Source organism: Pituophis catenifer, unplaced genomic scaffold, assembly GCF_029215685.1.
Source record: "Pituophis catenifer annectens isolate HBS135680 unplaced genomic scaffold, rPitCat1.0.hap2 SCAF_1, whole genome shotgun sequence".
NCBI classification, from domain to species: Eukaryota; Metazoa; Chordata; class Lepidosauria; order Squamata; family Colubridae; genus Pituophis; species Pituophis catenifer.
In genome coordinates this window covers 165,461,787-165,484,885 of record NW_027256881.1, presented here as the reverse complement: position 1 = coordinate 165,484,885, position 23,099 = coordinate 165,461,787, and positions in this window count along the sequence as shown.

The window sequence follows — 23,099 nt, the reverse complement described above, 5'->3', positions numbered from 1 at the left end:
GTTGTACCCCCATCTCTTTCCCCCTTTCTTTTTGGCGGCACAATTGCCCCTCGTTACAAAGGGTGGTTTGGTCAAATTCCTCCCTCAATTGCTCCAAGGATTCACCTAACGTCCCAAGTAAGGATTTTTGGATTCTGAACTCTTCCCACTCCTTCATCCACTCCAGTCTTCCTAGTTCGCTTATGGGCTGCCCCAAATGGTGGGAGCTAGGGTGGGGGAATTTGGCCTTGCCTGCTTTGTGAACTTTTTTCCACCAATACTCATCTCTTTCTGCTTTGGTAGCTGAGGCGGGCATCCCGGACATCTTAGTTTCCATGGTCAGAGAGGGCTGCACCTGGGTTCCGACTGGGCTGCTGGTTCCTGGAGTTCCCTGGATGGGAGTAGGATATGCCTCCTTCTGGGTTGCCAGGAGCAGAGATTCCACCCTCCGCCATGGTGGCCTGAGTTTCTCTCCACACCCCCCAGGTATTGGAGAGCAAATGGAAAGACAGGGGCTCAGGAATCCCGGTCTTTTTTTGTTAGTTTTGGGAGAGCTGTCTTGATGTCAGTGTTCCAACCAATGCCCTAATAAAATGAAGAGTCTCAAGCCATGTAGCAAGAAAAATCCAGTTGTTTATTAGGAACGTCATGTTGGCCATACCTAGGTGAAGCCAGCTCTGGCTTCACCCAATTCACACCTTGCCTCTGACCCTGTTTCCCCCCTCCCCCCCCAGAGTTTGTCATCAGTCACATTCCCCAATGAAACAATTTCATGGGTCATAGAAGTCACTCCCTCCAGCCATTGTGGATCTCCGTGGAGATGGCCTTGACTTCAGCTGGCTAGGTTGTGTCTTATTTTGACTGAGGTGTGAATTCTTTGGTGCAGTTACAAGGTGTAATTCCCATCCCCTTGCCTATGGCAACTCGGGAGCAGGTCAGGAAAGCTTCACGAGCTGACAGTATCATCAATATGATTCAGAGCCAAGTAGGAACAAAAAAATAAGGTGTATTTAAGCTATACATTTATTGTTTGATACATTGTTTATTCTTGGAAGTTTATAGAGATGGACCTTTGGAAAATGAGAGAAAAGTTGTTAACCCAACTACAATTTGGGGCAGAGGTTAGCTCAGGAGAGCCACTGATAAATATCTATTGTACTACTAAACAAATACTAGATTAAGAGGAATACTGTATTAAAAAGAAACTTATGCTGTTGATACTTGAGCTATCTGAAACAGACTGCTAACTCAGTTGGAAGCTGGGTGAGAAATTTACAAATGGTGATCACATAATCCTGGGACAGTGCAATTGTCATAAATACATGTCTGTTGCCAAGCGCCTGAATTTTGATCATATCACCATGGAGATGCTGCAACAATCATAAATAAGAAAATGATCAAAGTCATTTTTTTCAGTGTTATTGTAACTTTGAATGGTTACTAAACAAATGATTGTAAGTTAAGGATTACCTATACTCAGAATTTCAGAGGCAATATTTGAATCCAGGTTCAATTATCTGGACAACAGTAAGCAAAATATGGTAAAATAGCAGTATAATTTTTTTTTTTGCATTATCTAAACATCTTGGAATGTTCAGTACTTGAAGTATTGTCCGTTGTCCTTAATGTTTGTTCAAAACAAAAAGGAAACAAACCCTTTGGGGGAGGGGGTTCCTGAGCTTGCCTTCTAGTCTTCTCTGTTCATGATAGCTATGTACTAGCTCTGAAATCAGAAGCCCTGGTCTGATTTCTGAATATAAGTTGCTGGGAGACCAAAGCTGCAACTCACATTCTGAGAAACATCTGGTTGGCCACTGCTGAAAACAAAAATTATTCAGTATATCATTCTTCCTTACTGGATCTTCTTTCATAATCTAGATTCCCAGACAGTAGCTATGAAAAAGTGAAGAATCAAATTTTAAGGAAATCTTCCTGAATGAGGCTGCAAACAATAATATGCAAGGAAGTTCCAGTAATTATATTAAGGTACATTTGCAATTCAAGTGAATCTTTACATAGATAAGAAGGTGCTAGAGAATGAATCTAGGAATTTTTGCATGCAAAACATGTTCTCTTTCACCCATCCTCTTGGTTGTTGTTTTTTTCTTGTCCTGTCTGGTTTGAACACATTGACTGAATTGCTTTTTATTTTTTTCAAACCAATGGAATGTTTGAAAGAAATAATAGAAAAGAGCCCAGGACTCAATTTCTCTGCCTGTCTCTGTCTATTTGCAGGGCAGCTCTTTGAAAATTGAAAAGAACCACAGTAAATTTGGAGGAATAGGAGCAGCCAGCCAAGCAAGATAGGGATTCTAAATGAGGGGTAATCTGTCTTGGGAAAGACAGCTAGCAAAGTTTGGAATGCTGTTGACTGTACCATTCTAAACCCTCTGTTTTCCCTTCTGGCCATGTGACCTAGAGGAGGCCATCTGCAGCCCACAGCCACTACACCTATAGACAACCCAGGGATGGGGAGGCAGTGGTGGGTTTCAAAATTTTTTACTACCAGTTCTGTGGGTGTGGCTTGATGGGCATGGCATGGCTTGGTGGGTGTGGCAGGGGAAGGATACTGTAAAATCTCCATTTCCTCCCCACTCCAGGGGAAGGTTACTGCAAAATCCCCATTTCCTCCCGATCAGCTGGGACTCAGGAGGCAGAGAATAGAAGGGGGCGGGACCAATCAGAGGTGGTGTTTACTAGTTCTCTGAACTACTCAAAATTTCCACTACCGGTTCTCCAGAACTGGTCAGAACCTGTTGAAACCCACCTCTATGGGGAGGGGATAGAAGCACCACACACACACAGTGCAACAATTACTTCCTTTCAGAGAAGAAAAACAGGTGGCTCCCATGGTCATTGATGATAAAGGAGCTCAAAATAATTCCAGAAGTTATACTTTGTAGAATTTCCCTAGTTTGGTTTATGTCATAGTGGCCCTATGGTATCACTGAAGTCATTGTCCATCTGATAAACATAATCTGAAAGTTATGGCTTCCCTTGTTCTAGATAGCTTAGTGAACATCCCCTATCTAACTCTGAATTCCAAGGTAAGAGACAATTACAACAGTTATGAATAACACTGGTGTTCCTGGCAGTTAATATATTTCAATCTGATTTTACAAAGATGGGAAATTATAAGTCATTCAGAATTGGTTCTGATTAGAGTGGTTTATAAACTAAATAGTTGCATAACTAAATCATATTTATTTATTTATTTATTTTTAAATTTGTATACCGCCCTTTTCCCTGAGGACTCAGGGCGGTGAACAGCCAAGTAAAAGCATAAAATACAAACATTAAAATACAATTAAAAAGATATATATAAATTTGGCCCCATGATTAAAAACAATAACAAACAATTAAAACATTTTAAAAAGTGTTAGGCCAGCCCAGCTTGCTGGAAAAAGAAGGTTTTAAGGGCACGGCGGAAGGCACCAAGGTCTTGGATTCTCCTTATCTCTGGGGGCAGCTGATTCCAGAGGGTAGGTGCCCCCACAGAGAAGGCCCTCCCCCTGGGAGTCACCAGCCTACATTGTTTGGCTGATGGCACCCCGAGGAGGCCCTCTCTGTGGGAGTGCACAGGTCGATGGGAGGCCGTCGGTAGCAGCAGGCGGTCTCAAAGATAACTAGGTCCTATGCCATGGAGCGCTTTAAAGGTGATAACCAACACCTTGAAGTGCACCCGGAAGACCACTGGGAGCCAGTGCAGCTCACTCAGGAGAGGTGTTGTATGGGAGCGCCATGTGGCTCCCGTGACTACCCGCGCGGCCGCATTCTGGACCAGTTGGAGCCTCCGGGTGCTCTTCAAGGGGAGCCCCATGTAGAGAGCGTTGCAGTAGTCCAGGCGAGAGGTGACGAGGGCATGAGTGACTGTGCACAGGGAATCCCGATCAAGAAAGGGCTGCAACTGGCGAATCAGGCGAATCTGACAGAAGGTCCCCCTGGCTACAGCCGTCAGATGTTCCTCCAAGGACAGCTGCATATCCAGGAGGACTCCCAGATTGCGCACCCTCTCCGCGGGGGCCAAAGACTCGCCCCCGATAGTTAGTGATGGAGTCAACTGACTATATCGGGATGCCGGGAACCACAGCCCAGCTATATGTAGTATAAAAAAGAAGCTTTTGAATCAATTGTTTGTTCTGTAGGGTGCAATTCACAAAACTGGCTCTGCCAATTTGCCTGGGGTCCAAATCAAGGCACGTAATACTAGAGGTAGTTAGTGGATTGAGATAAACCTCTACCTCTATCTCTTATGCAGTGGTGAGATTCAAATAATTTAACCACAGGTTCTCTGCCCTAATGACCACCTAGGTAGGCATGGCTGGGTGATCATGTGACTGGGTGGGAGTGGCCAACTTGACATCACTCACTTCAAGGGGCAACTCACTGCTCGGCCTTCCATGTTTGTGTGTATGGGGTTGGGGTGATAAGAGAAGAAAAAATATTTCTTAAGCCAGAAAGAGCTAGTGAGAGCATTATATGGGATCATGCACTCCTAATTGAGGGAGCTCTTATCCGTTGAAGGCGTTGTACATATAAACCTACTTTAGTCCTTGTAATGCTAAAGAACCTGCAGCCCCCTTGACATACTACTATTTTACATAAGTTGCTTTTAAGAAAAAATAAAATGTAATAAAACAAAATAAAAATAAAGGAATTCTGATTGAGATGATACCGCTGCTTCTTGTTGCCTTTCTCTTCAGAGGGAATGTTCAGGGGGAGGCAACTTTTAACAGCCTCTCAACTACCACACATTTTAGTTACTCTAAAGCAGTGGTTCTCAACCTTCCTAATGCCGCGACCCTTTAATACAGTTCCTCATGTCGTGATGACCCCCAACCAGGGGTGGGTTCTAAAATTTTTTACTATCAGTTCTGTGGGTGTGGCTTATTTTGCAGGCGTGGCTTGGAGGTCATGTGACTGGGTGGGCGTGCCTAGCTGGTCATGTGACCGGGTGGCCATGGCTATGTGTATAGGGACTACTCAGAGGCTGAAAAAAGTCATTTCTGACAGATCCTCGCACTTTTGACTGGTCCTCACACTTATGACCATCCTCACATTTATGCCTGTGCAGCATTCTTAACAACCATGTCAGTCATTTCACAACTGCTTCTCTTCACCACGGTGATAAGATAGGGCAAAAAACGTAAAATGTGAGGACAGTCGTAAATTCGAGGACTGGTCAAAAGTGCGAGGACCAGTCAAAAATAACTTTTTCAGCTCTCTGAGTAGTCCATATGCATAAAAGGATACAGCAATAGAGAGGGATGAAGGAAGGGAAGGGAAATTAGAGTAGGAGTGAGGGGAAGAAAGGGGGGAAGAAAGGAGGAGGAGGAGAAGGAGAAAGGAAGAGGAAGTATGAAGGAGAAGAGGGGGGAAGAGAAAGTAAGGGAGGAAAAGAGAGCTGGTAGGTTTGAGGAGAAAGTTTGCTGTACAATAAAAAAGATGAAAGGGAAGAAAACCAACCCCAAACAAATATAAAGATATTAAGATAAAGAATGAATTGTTAAACTTTAAAGAATAAAAGAGAACAAATATGAATAAATAGCAATAATTAGAAACACACATACAAACATACAATGTATTTTCTTTGAACAGAGTATTTGGCCGGTTCACAAATTTAAACAGTGTTTAGTCATTTCAATTAAATTTACAATTTCTATATTTCCTTTTTGCCATATTTATTCCTCATCTATTTTTGTAAAAAACCAATATTACCCTTTATCCTCATCTCTAATCTTAATCAAATTCAATTTTTCCCTTCTATTCTATATTATACCCCTTCCAATTGTCATCTATTTTTATATCCATCCTCACATTGGTTAATTATGTAATTATGTAATACAGTTGTTTAATACAAATTCAACATTTTAATATAAATCAATTAGTTATATAACTATCTTTTTTGTATATTAATCAATATGAACATGAATATTCCAATTATTTCTATGCAATCCAATTTCTTACAAATTAATTAATTATATTTACCAATAATAATAAACCAAATAATATCCCCCATATATTCCTCCAAACCACAACTTAACCATTTCTGCTTTCAACCCAATATACAATTAATAGTATCTCAATTATTACAATTCCCTAGTTAAATAGAGCTTTTTTTCTTTTGTTTTAAAATCTTGAACCTCCTCTTTTGCCCTAAATTTCCCATTGTTTGCAGTTTTGCACCTACCTTTTTTGGTGAGGAAAAAGAAAAAGAAATATCTCTGCCTCATTTTGTCACGTTGCAGCAAAGACCCTGCTTCCTTACTTTCAATTTCGCTTTTCAGCATAGCTAGGGGAAAAAAAATTTGCTCCAGGAATTTACCTCTTTGCAACTATTGCCTCCTCCCTCATGGAGAGGCTGAGATGCAGAGGGCTGAGGGTGACATTGTGCAGGTTTTCCCCCCAGCTGCCATGAAGTCGCTGAAGCCTGGGCTGATAGGGATGGGTGGCAGCAGTGGCATAGGCATGTGGGCAGGATCTTCGCTGCTGGCGAGTGATGGCTTGACTGGGGTGGTTTTAACGACCAAAACCAAGATGCGGAGCTTTGGTGACCTTTCCAGACACACAATAAGGGGCGGAGGGCCCAGCAGCTCAGAAATGCTGCGGTGGTCCAATATCCTTGCTTCTCGATCTGCTCTGCTCATCATGGCTGCCCATGAAGTTAAGGCCAATGGTGAGGGTGGGAGATGCGCTCTGGGCCTGCTGTGCTCAACTGGACTGCCTCGGGGGGACACGGTGAGGCTCAGCTGCCTTTTGGGCCTGGCTCAGTTTCCACAGGGAAAGCTGCTGCCCACTCGCCCTCCCCTCCATCTCATGTTCCACACCCAGCCCACGATCAGGGGAATGACCTGCTTCCGCCCAGCTGGCAGGTGGATGAGCAGGTGGCCCTTGGCAAAGAGTGCTACACTGAAGTGCTGTGTGCCCAGACCAGGTACTTTCTCTTGGGCCTCCTTCCTGGATGCCCCATGGAGGCAAAAGCTGAGCCTGAAAGGCAGCCGAACCTTGCCATGTCCCCCCCCCCCCAGGCAGCCGTTTGGCCGGCCATGCTCGGCAAACTGCTCTATGAACTTGTGCAGGTGGACATAGAGCATGCCCAGGTGGCAAACGTGGGCCAGGGGAGTGGTCTCATTCATGTGCAGGAATGGTGGAAGCTCTGGGGACACTTGCAGTGGAGGAGAAAGGGCACTGGGCTGGGCCTGCAGAGGGAGGGATGAAGGGTTGCCCCCCTGCCACTGCACCCACCTGCAGGCAACCACCCTTGAAGAGGCAACACCAGCAGCAGCTCATGAATCATGGCGCTGCGCAGGGACCAGGCCTGAGCCACTCTTCGCAGGAGCCCCAACGATGCCCCCACCCTCCTTAGGGTAGAGATGGCAATAGATCAGCTCCCTGCGAAGCCCGTTTTTTGCCGAGGAGCCCAGCTGAGGCCTTGCTCACTACCCACTCAGGCGCCTGGACTCCCGGTGATGGGATGGGGTGCTTCAGGCACTTAGCTTGGCCGCCTGTTTTGTAGCTTCAGCTCCTCCCTCTGAGTGCCTTGTCAGAGCTGCCTTGGGGTTTTGCCTGCACCAACGTCGCTTCCTTGGAGCGGGGCAGGGGGTGCTGAGGGGGGCAGGAGCACCAAAATGCCAAAATGGCCTCAGAGAGGCCAGGCAAGGTGAAGAGTGGCTGGGAGGGGAGGGGCGAGCCATGAACCGGGGCCGGGCATGGTGATTCAGCCAGTTTGCTGAACTGCACACAAAGTTAACTACCAGCTGAACCAGTAAGAACTGGCTGAATCCCACCACTGCCCTTATGTATTTTGCCCCTTCCTTACCAGGAAGGGAATATTTTAAGTCAATTTTAATGTTAATATTAATACCCTGTTTCCCCTAAAATAAGACCTATCCCAAAAATAGCATGTTTTACATGTGTGTATAATATAAGCCCTACCCCTAAAATAAGCCCTACTTAAGAGCCTGCACAGCTGGCTGGCTGCCCTTTCCATCTGGTTGCTTGCAGTGCTGTGGCCACGAGGTGGGGGGGATGGATCCATCTCACGCACCTCATCCCACTCCAACATCTTCTTTAATAGAAGAGTACATAACTGGAAGACATGGAGGAACATATATCCAAAACCTTGGGCAGGCTCCCAGAGCCCAGTCAAAATAAACCACTAATTTATAATTTTAATATGACAAAATGGGGAAATTATATATTATATAATTATATATAGGAGTAACCTCTGTAGGAGAGCCATGTAGATATCTCATAGTACATTTCCAACTAGCAAACTTTATTGAAAGATACAAACTTTTGTGAATTGCAGCTTACTTCATCAATCTCAACCGTCTCATTGGCATATGCAGCAACTCCGTGGACATTTTTTTACCAAGGGTATAACTTTACTGATAGATTCATAAAGGCACAGATGAAGCAAAGCTAGTGTCAAGCCCTGGCCAGGGCTCGCCATCTCAGGGACGCTGGGGTGTTTGGGACCAGACGAGGTGCTCACCTGGCCTCCCGGCACAGCGGCATCGGCTCTGTGCAGCAGCTGGAGAATCGGGCGATGCAGCAGCTGGAGAATCAGGCGATGCAGCCAAAATCTACCGGCGCTGTCCTATGACGTCAGAGCTGCGACCCCGGGCGGCACTGAATTCACCAGCTGATTGGGAGGGGGGAATTTTGAAGCTAGTTTGCCGGATGGTGGTTTGGGAGCGGGGAAAAATATAAATAGCGCTGCACGGCGGCTGCGTGCAGCACTGACTTAAACTGTGTGTTCCAGCCCATTTTGTTCTTCTTGCTGTGCTGCTGCTTATCTGGAATAAAAGATTGTTAAAGGACGCTGCTTCTGATGCTTTCTTGGTGGACACGGTCTGGATGACAGATGTAGCCGAGAGAAAGTCAGTGCTACCTCTTATTCCATTCCCAGCTTTGCTGCTCTTGCCTGCTGCTGAGGTGTGAGGATGGAGGAAGGTTTGATGCCAGAGGAGGAGGGACCAGAGCTGTTAGCCGAGGCAGCCGGCGGCGAGCCGCTTGTAGAGGAGGAGGTCCAGGGGGAGCCTATTGAGTAGCCGGTGGTGAAGCCCAAGGTACGACAGACCCCGGAGGAGGAATGCAAAGAGCAGAATGATGCCCAGCTGCAGAGAGGGCGTCCTGTACAAACATAGCCACAGGGGACTGGTGGCACAGCTCTGCTCTCGCTGGACTGAAACTGCCAACTCCCCCCTTTTGGGTCCAGCCTTCCAGGGCTGGAGGGAGAGATGGTGGATAGAGGAAGAAGAGGGGGAATGGAGTTATGACACTGGCCCCAGCACTATGGATACCCTCCGGGACCACTTTGGGGAGGTGAGCTTCCGTGATGCCCCCTCATGGCAACCGTGGGCCACTGTTTTGGAACCTGGGCAAGCGTCATCCTGGCAGGACACCGGGATGTTTAGTTCAGGGGGTCGTTTCCGCCTGGCCAGCCCGAAGCTGCGGAAAGAGCAGGCCCCAACCCAGCTAGAGGACCGCACGGCTGCATGGGACCAGGAGTCCTCTCCGGGCAAGGGGGTTATGCGGCACCAGGAGCACCAACAGAAGCAGCAACCCCAGGCACAAGAGAGGGCCCCTGCGAGAGGCCTCCGAAGACTGACAGCAGGCCAGGCTCACGTTGAGCGAAGAGGTGTGGAGGCGAGAAGACCACCTGACCTGCCGCAGATGTGGGCCCCAGCTCCCGGAATGTGGGCACCACCCACTTGGGGCCCTCCTGCTTTGCAGGCCACTTTCGATGGGAGTCCAGACTGAGTGGCTTTGTTTCTCAGCCAAGTAAAAAGTCATCTGGACCAGTATGGACCCTGGTACCCTTCCCAATGGGCCATGGTCGTGGCCATAACGGCGGTCTTGACTGGGGACGCTGCTGATTGGGTGGCTAGCCGGCACAGTAACCATGCTAGGGAGCTGGTCGATGTTGGGAGATTTCTGGAGGCCCTCCAGTCTACCTTTGAGAATGAGTCTAGTGTGCAGGTGGTGGAGGGCGACCTGGTTGCCCTTAAACAGAGGGGTGCTCCCGCTATAGACTATGTAAGGGATTTCAGGAAGATTGCAAGTCACTTGGTGGGCTGGCCAGAACGGATGTTGGTCCAACAATTCCGCATGGGCTTGGACCGAGAACTGCGACAAGCATGTGTATACCGGGGTCTGGCACCACATTTGGCAGTATGGTTTAAGGCTGCTATAGAACTGGATCTTGGCCTCCGGGAGTTCCGAATTCAGCCTGGGAGTGGTGTAGACCAGAGGAAAGGGCAGAGGGACAGATCGGCAGAAAGGCCCCAAGGCATAAAAGAACCTAGACCGGCTGTATTCTCGGAACCACCGGAGAGGTCCCAGCGACCCAGATTCCGATGTTTCCGGTGTAACCTGGTGGGCCACCGAGCAGCAGAGTGCCCGTCACCAACACCTCGGCCACAACCCCAGAGGCCGATCACTGGAACGGCGTCAAGAGGGCGAACACGACAGCCACCTGAGAAATCCCGGGCGGCCCAGGCCCCCAAGACAGCCACGGAGTCTCAGACCAGGGGTCCTGCAATCCCAGCAGTGGGGAAGTTTCCTGTGGTGGATGGGGACAGTGATGATGAGGACCTGGAAGACCCAATGGTGAGTGATCCCATTTGCCCTTTTGTGATACCGGTGACGATAAGGACCCCTCCAGCCACTTCTGGGTCTCGTTATGGAGCCCTAGTGGATTTGGGGTGTACCCGGTGCCTTATCGGTCAAGCAGTGGTGGATGACTTGGGGTTGTGGGTGAGGTGGCTAAAAGCTCCCATAACATTTGAACAGATGGATGGATCATTGTTGGGGGGAAGCACCAGCTACTCATGTGACAGAGAAGGTTCACTTGGAGATAGGAGACCACCAAGAGATGATCCGCTTTATAGTCATTGAAAAGATGCTAGAACCAATAATATTGGGATTAGCTTGGCTAGATAAGTGGCAACTCACCATCTGGTGGGAAGGGGGTATCGGAAACTGCGGCTGGCTGTTGATCCAGCACCGCTTGACGTGGCTAGGGACCCCCGTGCGTCCTCTATGGAGGGGCATAACGGGGTGGGCTGTGCTACGACGGTACCCCCTGTGGAAAGAGACTTCCCTAGTGTTTATCAGGATCTTGCACTCATATTTAGCGAAGGGAGTGTGAGGTCTTACCTCCCCATCAGCCTACGGACTGTGCTATAGAATTGGTGCCTGGGGCCACACTACCAAAACCAAGGATGTACTCTATGACCCAGGAGGAAATAGCAGAGCTACGGTGATACATCGCTAAGAACTTAGCTAGAGGGTTCATTAAACCCAGTAGATCATGTATGGCAGCCCCTGTCCTTTTCAGGGAGAAGAAAGATGGGGGGTTGCGCTTATGTGTCAATTTCCGAGACTTAAATGCGGTTTGTGTGGAGCATTTGTACCCGCTCCCCTTGATGAAGGACTTCTTAGCCATGTTGGCAACTGGGCGTATTTTCAATGAAATTGGATCTGCGAGAGGCATATTATCAGGTTCGCATCAAGCCAGGGGATGAGTGGAAAACCACTTTCAACTGTCCCCTCGGCAGTTACCAGTTTCAAGTCATGCCGTTCGGTCTCCAGGGCGCACCTGCAGTTTTTATGCAGCTCATCAACGAGGTGCTGCATGAACATCTGTACAGGGGTGTCCTGGTGTACCTGGACGATATATTAATATATACCCAAACCATGGAAGAACACGTCAAGTTGGTGCGTCAGGTGTTACAAAAGTTGTTGGCGGCCAAACTATTCGTGAAATTGTCAAAATGTGAATTCCACAAAACAAGAATAGACTACCTGGGTTACCGGATATTGGCGGACGGTGTGGAAATGGACCCACAAAAGGTCCAGGCAATCGTGGACTGGCAAGCCCCAGGGACTAGAAGACAGCTCCAAAGTTTCCTCGGTTTTGCCAATTTTTATCGACAATTTATCCCTGCATTTGCTACGATAGCATTGCCTCTAACAGACTTATTGCGTACCAAACCGCACACCTCCAAACCAAAGCCTGGCCAGTCATTACATTGGACCACAGCACGTCAAACAGCGTTCGAACAATTGAAATATCTGTTCACTAAAGAACTAGTCCTTAAACATCCTGATCCAACACTAGCGTTCATCGTTCAGGTAGACGCCAGTGATGTAGCTGTAGCGGCTGTTCTTCTGCAAAAGGACGGGCAAGGTCGTCTGCGACCGTGTGCATACACCTCTCGCAAATTAAGTCCCACCAAACGAGGATGGGCTACATGGGAGAAAGAGGCCTTCACTGTGAAATGGGCATTGATGACATGGCGTCACCTTCTTGAGGGGGCAGCACATCCATTTGAGGTCTGGACGGATCATAAGAACCTGGAGGCCCTACAAACACCGAGATGGTTGTCCCCTAAACAAGTGCGATGGTCGCAATACTTCCATAGGTTCTCCTTCCGATTGAAATATGTACCGGCTGGGAAAAATTTCCTTGCAGATGCCTTGTCTCGAATGCCACAATACCATAGCAGACGGGAGGAGGTCATAGAAGCCCTTATACCGCCCAGTCAGGGTCACATGATATGTCAACCGTGCTTCGTTCAGAGGGGTCCTTTGTGACTGAACTTAAGGCTGCACTGGACAATGATCAATGGTTGACACAGAACCGAGCCTTACTTACCATTCGGGAGGGGTTAGCGTGGAAAGGCGATAAAGTGTACGTTCTGGAGTCACTAAGAACGTATGTTCTATGCCGTTGTCATGATTAAAAACCGGCTGGACATTTCGGCTATTTAAAAACACTTCATCTTGTCAGACGACAATTTTGGTGGCCGCAGATGCGCGGCCAAATCGAGAAATATGTAAGAGGATGTTCAAATTGTGCGGCAGCTAAACCATGGTCAGGAAAACCGATTGGACTGTTACAGATGGTAGCTGATCCCAGTAAGCCATGGGAAGAGATCGCTATGGGCTTTATAGTTGATCTTCCCCCTAGCGATGGATATAATGTGATCTGGACGGTGGTGGACTTGTTCTCGAAGCAAGCTCATTTCGTGCCCTGTAAGGGATTACCATCTGCACGACGTCTAACCGACATGTTTCTCCAACACATCTACCGCCTCCATGGAGTTCCTAAGCGGATTATTTCAGACCGCGGAGTCCAATTCACTGCTAAATTTTGGAAGTGCTTCATACAGCCTATAGGCTCCACCCAGGGGTTAAGCTCGGCATTTCACCCCAGTACTAATGGAGCAGCAGAGTGAGCTAACACTGCAGTTGAGCGATACCTTCGTTGCTATGTTTCTTACCAGCAATCTGATTGGTCCAGGCTTATCCCATTTGCAGAAGTAGCTTATAATAACGTCATTCATCGTAGCACAGGCCTTTCCCCCTTTCAGGTCGTATACGGTCGAGATTTCCCAATCATACCAGAGGTAGAGCCTCCATCAACCAGCGTAGACACCCCTGGTAGCTGGGCAGAGAAAATTCGCCGCATATGGCCCAATGTTAAAATAGCATTACAGAAAGTGGCAGACGAATATAAGTCCTACATAGATTAAAGAAGGGCAGACCCAAAGCCATTTCAAGTAGGAGATAAAGTATACCTGTCAACCAAATATCTAAAGCTTAGGTTGCCTAGTAGGAAGCTAGGTCCAAAATACTTGGGACCTTTCCCGATTACCCGAGTAATCAACCCTGTGACAGTAGTCCTCAAATTACCCTCGCTGTTGGATAAAATACATCCTGTGTTTCACAGTAGTCTGTTGAAACCTGTAGTAGATAAACCCACTGATGTGCCCAGCCCACCAGGTCCTATACATATGAACCAATACGAAATAGATAAGATATTAGATTCTAGATATTGTCGGGGCAGACTCCAGTACTTAGTAAGGTGGAAAGGATATCCCTTAGCACAGGCATCCTGGGTAGCACAATCAGACATGCATGCTGCATGTCTGGTACGAAGGTTCCATCGCAGGTATCCCAACAAACCACAGCCTGCAGGGACTGTATTCACAGTAATTAATACCTCTCCTTTTCATCCTACAGGTGGATCCCTGGTAGAGGTGAGCCACCTGTCGAGCCCTGGCCAGAGCTCGCCATCTCAGGGACGCTGGGGTGTTTGGTACCAGATGAGGCGCTCACCTGGCCTCCCGGCACAGTGGCATCGGCTCTGTGCAGCAGCTGGAGAATCGGGCGATGCAGCAGCTGGAGAATCAGGTGATGCAGCCGAAACCTACCGGCGCTGTCCTATGACGTCAGAGCTGTGACGCCGGGTGGCACTGAACTCACCAGCTGATGTGGGAGGGGGGAATTTTGAAGTTAGTTTGCTGGATGGTGGTTTGGGAGCGGGGAAAAATATAAATAGCGCTGCACGGCAGCTGCGTGCAGCACTGACTTAAACTGTGTTCCGTCCCGTTTTGTTCTTCTTGCTGTGCTGCTGCTTATCTGGAATAAAAGATTGTTAAAGGATGCTGCTTCTGATGCTTTCTTGGTGGACACGGTCTGGATGACAGACGGAGCTGAGAGCTAGCTTTGAGATTTTTGGGTGGCAAACAACATAATTAATTTCCTCTTTTCCCCATTTGGGCCACCCAGTGTCCATTGTCCACCAATCCAGTATGTTCGTTTAATACGAACGTTTTTGGGAAAACAGCCTGCACTTTCGGAAGGTCCCCACCACATGGCCTTTTTTCTCAAGCTGCAAAAGACTCACATAAATTCCTAATCTTTCTCCCAGCTTTGAATACATTCCAAACATTCCCCTCCCTTAGCCTCTGTTGTCAAGCAAAGAGTAGAGGTGGGTTGTGAGTCAACCTTGACATGCCAACTCTCCAGAAGAAAGATAAGCCTGGAAAGATAGAACAAATGTACAGAACGTTTCATGTTGAATACTCAGTAAACATAGAGTGAAGCTAAAGAAAGGAAGGCTTCAGTCAGGTCTGCCATCCAGGCAGGAAGAATAGTTTAAACTGATTGGTCGATCCGACTGGCAGCCCCTATAAAAGGGCAAGCTGCCAGACAGGCTTTGCTGGAGTTTCTTTGTAACAATAAAGAACTGAAGTCACACAATGATCTCTGCCTCTTCACTCCACCCACTACTCAACACTGGTGATGAAGGTGGGATCTGAAGAGAAGAAGCAAACGACCTGATCGCGATCCCAGCCAGGAGCGAACAAAGACAGCGAACAAAGATTGGCTACCACAGCACTGGAATCTCACCGACCATCAACACAGCCTAATCTGCATTGGTCCTCTCAATATGACTATGCACGCACCACCCGATTATTTTAATCCAGCCACAGAGAACTGGGACTCTTACATAGTCCAGTTCGTGTTTCTTAGAGGCTCTTTGGACTTTCTGACAACAGAAAGCGAGCACTTTTTCTGAGCTACTGTAGCTTGAAAATATTCAAAGTAGCCAAGACACTCGTGGCACCTGCAGCTGTGCAGATCATGCCTTGGACAACGCTACAGAATAACCTCTGCATGCACTACATGCCCATGTATTCCAAGATCATCAGACGGCATGAATTCAATCTCCAGAACCAGGAAGAAGGTGAGTCAATTAACAAATATGTTACAGCATTGTGAAGGGCTGCCTTGTACTGCAAATTCCAAGACTTTAATGAAATATTCCTGGACTGAATAGTCTATGGGGTAAGGGACCTAACTCTCCAAAGATGGCTGCTGGCCAAGCCTAACCTTACACTGCAGACAGCACTGGATGAAGCCAGAGTTGAGGAAAATTCAATCAAATCTATGGCGGGCATTCAAAAAACTGCCAACCCAACAGTTTTGCTCCAAAATGCCACCATCCACCAAGGCAGCACCAAGCAGGAGGAACCAATGGATGAGGAGAATTTGGTCTGCCACCTACGATCGGTAAGAAAAGAAGCTTCAGAGGGGACAATGGCAGCATACATTTGATGCGGCAGAAATCACCTGAGGTCAGCCTGCCATTTCAAAGATGCCATTTGCCAGAGATGTGATAGGAAGGGGCATTTGGCAAGAGTCTGTTGTGCCAGTCAACCAGCCGGTTACCATGCAAACCAGCTGATCTACCTGACAGGTCCCAGAAGAGTGCAACCCTGAAAGCCATGGCAAAGTGAGGAATGATACGCAGAGCCCAAAAACACATAGGCATCAGAATATTCAACTGAAGGACTATCAAGGAAACCCCATCCCATCATAGGGCACAGAACTTTCTAAGTAGCCTTCAAGGAATTTGTAGGGCTGCTGGAACTGTCTCTAGTAAGTGGCGCCCTGCCAAGCCTGCTCGGACTTGACTGGTTCACATCCCTGGGTCTAGAAGTGACTGGTGTCCACGCCATCCGAAATGACAGCATCGAGGAGCTGATCAAGGAATTCGCAGAGGTGTTCGACAAAAGTTTGGGCAAGTATAATGGAACACCGATTTCTTTCAACCTCAACCCCAAAATTGACCCCATAAGAATGAAGCTGCGCAGGGCTCCCATTTGCCTTACGCTCGAAAATTGACAGCCAATTGGATAAGCTGATTGCCCAAGGGGTTTTAAAACCAGTTGACCATGCGAAGTAGGAAACACCCATAGTCATGCCTGTCAAGCCAGATGGCTCAGTCCATATCTGCGTGGACTACAAATGCACGATCAACAAGGTGTTACAGCAGAGTGCCTATCCGGTACCTGTCATACAGCACCTTTTACATTCTCTCGGAAAAGGAAAGACATTCGTAAAATTAGATTTGGCACAAGCTTACCAACAGCTACCAGTGGACGATGCCACTGCAGAGGCTCAGACAATAGTTACCCACTGGGGAGCTCTTAAATGCCGCATAATTCGGCATAAGCGTGCCATGATGCTTTGGACTATTCCAAAGCATCATGGCATGCCTCTTACAGGGCATCCCAGGGGCAATACCATATTTTGATGATGTTTTAATTTCTCTAATGACAACAAACAGCTCCTTGACTAACTAAGGGTAGTCCTTAGTAGATTCCAGGAAGTGGGTAATAAGGTTAAAAGGAAAAAGTGTAAAATAGCTTTATCCCAGGTAGAATTCTTAGGCTACCTGATAGATGGCTGAGGACTACACCCTACAAATGACAAAGTCAGAGAAATACAAGTCCCCACCCCCAGAAACCAAATGGAACTACAGGCATTCCTGGGACTATTAAACTTTTACAGCGCTTTTTTTACTGCAGAAGGCAACTGTGGCCGAACCGCTGCACTGCACGGTGCCTTTTGAAGCTCCGCCAGCCCCGCCGCTTGTAGAGCCGCTTCGCGACGAAGAAGCGGCTCGAAAACTTCAAAAATCTTTAGGATTTTTGAAGAGAGATCGCAGGGTTCAGGTTGAGCCCCTGCAACCCCCCCAGGGAATAGTTTCTGGGGAGGGAACAGGAGCGGCTCCCAATCAACCTGCTGGAACTCCGGGCGGCGTGGGACAAGTCTGCTTCTGCAGAACAAGCCGGCTACAGGAAACTTTTAATTGAAAGAAAAGGAATCAGCCTTAATAAGCAGCATACTGTTACTTGAACCCTGAAACTTGGAATCGCAAGTATTAGAGTTTTCTTGGCTTTCTAATCTGAGTGAAAAAATGCGGATGAGTGAAAGTGAACTGTAAAAACATGGCGCTTAGCCTCAGACTTAACGAGCGGGCGAGTGTGGATTGCTGAACTCATCTTGCTTTGTTACAAAGTTTCTAAACTGATACGAAGTTGCTTCGCTTGCAACAAGAGAAATAAGAGAGAAATTTCTCCTTTTTCAATACTGGACTTTGCTTCACTTTGGTTCTTATTTGATTAAATCTGGGGGACTTTTTTAGAAGTCTTTGTGGAGGTGGGAGAGGAAGAAGAACTTCCCTTTTTAGTAAAACTAGCCTACGTGACAGGATGGCCTCAAAGAAGCAGGAAGTGAAGGCAACAGGAGGTGGATCTCCCACACATAAAACGCAACCTCCCCCTGCACAACAGACACAGACTCAGAAAAAAGATTTTGATATGGGAGACTTAAAAGAATTTATTTCTAAAACTTTGGATGATAAATTTCAAAAATCTCAACAGGAGATAGATGATAAACTTCAAAAATCACATCAGGAATTTATGCAGGAAATTAATGAAGTTAAAGACATGGTGAAACAGAATCAAAATAATGTGACCAAAAAAATATCAGAAGTGGCGTCTGGCCTGGCAGAATTTATTGGGAAAGTTGATTTTAAAGTTGAAGAACTTAAATCAGAAGTTAATGTTAAGATGAAAGACAATGATTATAAAACTGATGAAGTTGATAATAAAATGCAGAGAATTGAAGATGAGATTGTTATGATACAATTCCGGGCGATGGAATTTGCCATACGGCTTCGGGGAATTCGAGAGGAGGAGAGACAGGATTTGAGACAAGTTTGCTCTGAAGCCTTGGCTAAGATTTTACAAGCTAATCCTGATTTGGTATTTCATAAAATAGATAAAATTTACAGAGTGAACTCTTGGGTGGCCAGACAAAGACAACTGCCCAGAGATGTGGTCATATACTTTACTGACAGAGAAATTAGAAATGATATCCTGCAAAAATCTTTTCATACTTCTGTACAAGTGGGGGGTTCACGACTTGAAATTTTTAAAGAATTACCTCCTAAAATGTTGAAAGTTAGAAAAGAATTTGGTTTTCTTGTTAAGGAATTGAAAAACTTACAGATACCCTTCCGGTGGGACGCACCAGCTGGGATAATTTTTAGATATAAGGGAGAAGGATATCGGTTGAATACCATGGAGAAGGCACAACACTTTTATAGTACTATTCTTAAGGAAAGAACACCATCTCCACGTACATCTATAGTTTTGGAGATTAAGGAGAGTGAAGAGAGGCAATTGAAAGAACAGTCTAAGCAGGAATTAGAAATAGTGCAAGGTGCAGAAGGAGGTTTTCTGAGTGAGCCCTTGTTGGATTCTTCTCCAATTTTGGATTTGATTCAGTTGACTGAAGTTAAAGATCAACGTATAACTAGAGCTCAATCCAAGCTACTTAAACAAAAGCAACAACAACAACAGGAAAGACAAGACAAGAAGGCAGTTAAGAGTACCGTACAAGAGAGTGGCGCTATGGGAGGAGCGAGATCGAAGCTCTCGGATGAACTTCAAATATTTTGCTCTGCGCTACAGAAAGAGGCTGATGACCTTTAAATGTCTATCTTGGAATGTTAATGGGTTGAATTCAGCACAGAAAAGGAAGAAATTATTTACATATTTGAAACAATTTAATAATGATATAATATGTTTACAAGAAACGCATATCACAACTCAAGATCAAAAATATTTGATAAATCCAAAACTAGGAGCACATTATATATCTGTTGTGGCCCCGCCCTCTGAGCCTGTCCCATCGGAGGAAGAAAGCTCCGAGCATGAGGAAGAGGAGTCAGCCAGGCCTCCCTCTCCAGGCCCCTCCCCTCTGGCATTGTTTCAAGTGCCGGCTGAGGGAGAGGAAACAGCTGATTCGAGTCAAAGTGATAATGAAACATCATTCCTGGACGCACGCCTCCGAAGGCGTGATAAACGTTTGCAGCAGCTTGGGAGGCGTGCTAGGGATTAGAACTGAGTCACTGGACCACACCCCAGAGACTATATAATAGAGGGTAGTGGTCAAAGGATCCTTGTGACGAACAAAGCAAAACCTTGGAGTCACTAAAGCCTCGTCCGGAACTGCTGGGAGGAATATTATTTCTGTTTGGACTTTCTTGAACGTTCGTATCTTATCTGTCTGTTTGTGAAAATAAAGACCCTTGGCAGACGGTGTGTCTATCGCTGCCAAGTCGGAGATAAGACCTGGGTGCGTTCCAAAGTGTTTCCTTAACCCTCGACTGGCTGTGTGGGTGTGTGTGTGGGTACGGGGACAGATCATCTTGTTCGTCACCTCATACTCCATCGTTAACCCACGATGGACCAACAGCTGCAGCAGCAGATACAGCAGATGCTGGAGGCCAATCAGCTTCTGCAACAGCAAGTAGCACAGCTAACTGCCCAACTTGCTTTGGGAAATGCTCCTGCAGCTCCACCTCCTCCCCCTCCCCGTCCGAGATGCCCAGTGAATGTGCCAGATAGGTTTTCTGGGCAGCAGGAGATGTTTCCGGCCTTCTTGGGACAATGCCAACTGTTTATGGCAATGAGGCCGGAGGATTTTCCGGATGACCGGGCTCGGGTGGCATTTGTTATCAGCTCCCTCTCGGGCACTGCCGCCCGATGGGCCACGCCCCTGTTGTTGCAAGATAGCCCCTTGCTCCTGGACTTTCAGGGCTTTTTACAACACCTGCGCACCATGTTTGAGGACCCCCTCCGGGTGCAGACGGCAGCGAGGCGCATCAAGGACCTCCGCCAAGGCAAGCGCCCCCTGCAGGACTATATTGCAGAGTTCCGACTGCTAGGCCAGGATTCGGCTTGGAATGAGGTGGCGCTGATGGACGCTTTCCAGGACGGCCTTTCTGACGAGATGCAGGACGAGCTGGTTCGTGTGGAGGCGCCACCGACCCTCGACGCGCTGGTGACCCAATGCCTGCGCATCGACGCCCGCTTGCAACGGCGACGGCCCCGTCGGGCTCTTCCGGAACCATCGACAGCGTCGGCACCCCCGCGTTTCGCACCGACAGCGCTCCGGACCGCACAGCGTTTTGTGGCGACGGCTGAGGAGCCTATGGAGATCGGAGCAGCCAGACCTCAACTGACGGCCCAGGAGCGGATGCGGAGACGTCAAGGGGGGTTGTGCCTCTATTGCGGCGAGGCGGGACATTTTGCCGCCTCGTGTCCCCGGAAGCGGAGTGGACCGCTCAAGCCTGTTCCGGAGTCTCGGCGTGACCTGCCGGGAAACGGGCCAGGCCTGGCCTAGGGGAAACTCTGGGTCAGGCACGTGACCATGCCCCGCCGGAGTCGGCGGCTGTGGACTGTGAGCCCCCTCGGCACCTGATTTTGAACACCCGGGTGTTGTTGGCTAACCGGTCGGAGGGGCTCCAGGCGCACGCGCTGGTGGACTCGGGGGCCACCACGAACTTTATGGACCAGGCCTTTGTGGCCCATTACAAAGTCCCCTTGGTTCCAGTGGACCCTCCGTTGAGGGTTGAAACTATAGATGGGCGGGAACTCGTGGCGGGATCCATCAAAACCGCTACCCAGCCCTTGCGCCTCGCCATTGGAAACCACGAGGAGGCGATCCAGTTTTACGTAACGGCGGATCTGCACTTTCCCTTGGTCCTGGGGATGGCCTGGCTTCGGGCGCACGACCCTCAGGTGGCGTGGTCGAGAAACGCCATCTCGTTCCCGAGCCTGCAGTGTGTCGACCACCTTCGCCACACCTGCGCCGGCCAGGACGTCTCTGCCCCAAACATCTCCTTGCCTCCGGAGCTGACGCCCTTCGCCGACGTGTTCAGCGAGAAGGAGGCGGACCGCTTGCCCCCGCACCGACCCTACGACTGTGCGGTGGACCTAATGCCCAACGCGCCCCTGCCCTCGGGACGCCTGTACTCCATGTCGGAGCCCGAGCTGGCCGCCTTACAGGACTTTCTGGAAAAGAACCTGGCCCGTGGGTTCATCCGGCCTTCGACCTCCCCGCTCTCGGCCCCGGTCCTCTTCGTTAAAAAGAAGACGGGGGACTTGCGCCTGTGTTGCGACTACCGGCGCTTGAACGCCATCACAGTGCGAAATCGCTACCCCCTGCCGCTGATCCCGGAGCTGATGGAGAGGTTGCGGGAGGCCTCGATCTTCACTAAGCTCGATCTCCGAGGGGCTTACAACCTGGTGCGCGTGAGAGAGGGGGACGAGTGGAAGACGGCGTTCGGCACGCGGTACGGACACTTCGAGTATACCGTCATGCCGTTCGGGTTGACCAACGCCCCCGCGGTCTTCCAGCACTTGATGAACGATGTGTTCCGGGACATGCTGGATCGGTTCGTGGTGATCTACTTGGATGACATTTTGATCTATTCCCGGACCCCGGAAAGTCACCTCCAGCATGTCCGCCAGGTCCTGCAGCGCCTGCGGGAGCACCAGCTCTATGCGAAGTTGGAGAAATGCTACTTCTTCCAGACTTCCATAGAGTTCCTCGGGCACATCATCACCCCCGAGGGCATCGCGATGGACCCGCACAAGGTGGAGGCCTTGCGCAGTTGGGAACCCCCACGTCGGGTGAAGGACATCCAGCGTCTGTTGGGATTCGCCAACTACTATCGGACCTTCATCCCGGGCTTCGCCACCCTGACCTTGCCGTTGACCCAGCTCCTTCGGAAGAAGGTCCCGTTCCAGTGGGGGCCCCCGCAGCAGCAGGCCTTCAAGGTCCTCAAGCAGGCCTTCCTCACGGAGCCAGTCCTGAGGCACCCCAATCCACACCGTCCGTTCGTGGTGGAGACGGACGCGTCCAACGTGGCAATTGGGGCGGTGCTGCTACAGGCTCCGGTGGATGGCGGCACTCTTTTTCCCTGCGCATACTACTCCCGGAAACTCAACCCTTCCGAGCGCAACTACACCATCTGGGAAAAGGAGTTGCTGGCCATCAAGGCCGCGTTCGAGGCTTGGCGACATCACCTTGAGGGGGCCCGACACCAGGTGGAGGTGCGGACGGACCATCGGAACCTGGAGCACCTCACCACGGCACGGAAGTTGAACCAGCGGCAGATCTGGTGGTCGTTGTTTTTCGCCCGGTTCAACTTCCACGTCACCTACATTCCGAGCAACCTCAACCAGAGGGCGGACGCGCTATCCCGTAAGCCGGAATACTTTTGCCCCAAGGACTCCCTTCCCCCCCGGACGGTGCTGCCAGCGGACTCCTTGGCCGCGGTCCAGGAACCGGTGGACCTGCGAGCTCGGGTGCTGGAAGCGCAGCGACGGGACGACTGGTCGCAGCAGCGGAGAGCGGACGTCGGCCCCGCGTCCCCATGGACCGTGGAGGAGGGCTTGCTCAGACATCGGGGTCGGCTGTACGTGCCCACGAGTCCGCTCCGAGCCCTCGTCATGAACCAGTGTCATGACAACCCCGCGGCGGGGCACTTCGGCTTCTTTAAGACTTTGAACCTGGTGACGCGGACTTTTTGGTGGCCTCGGGTACGGCACGACGTGCACGCCTACGTGACGTCCTGTGTGACGTGCCAACAGGCCAAAGCCGCGTCCAGCCCC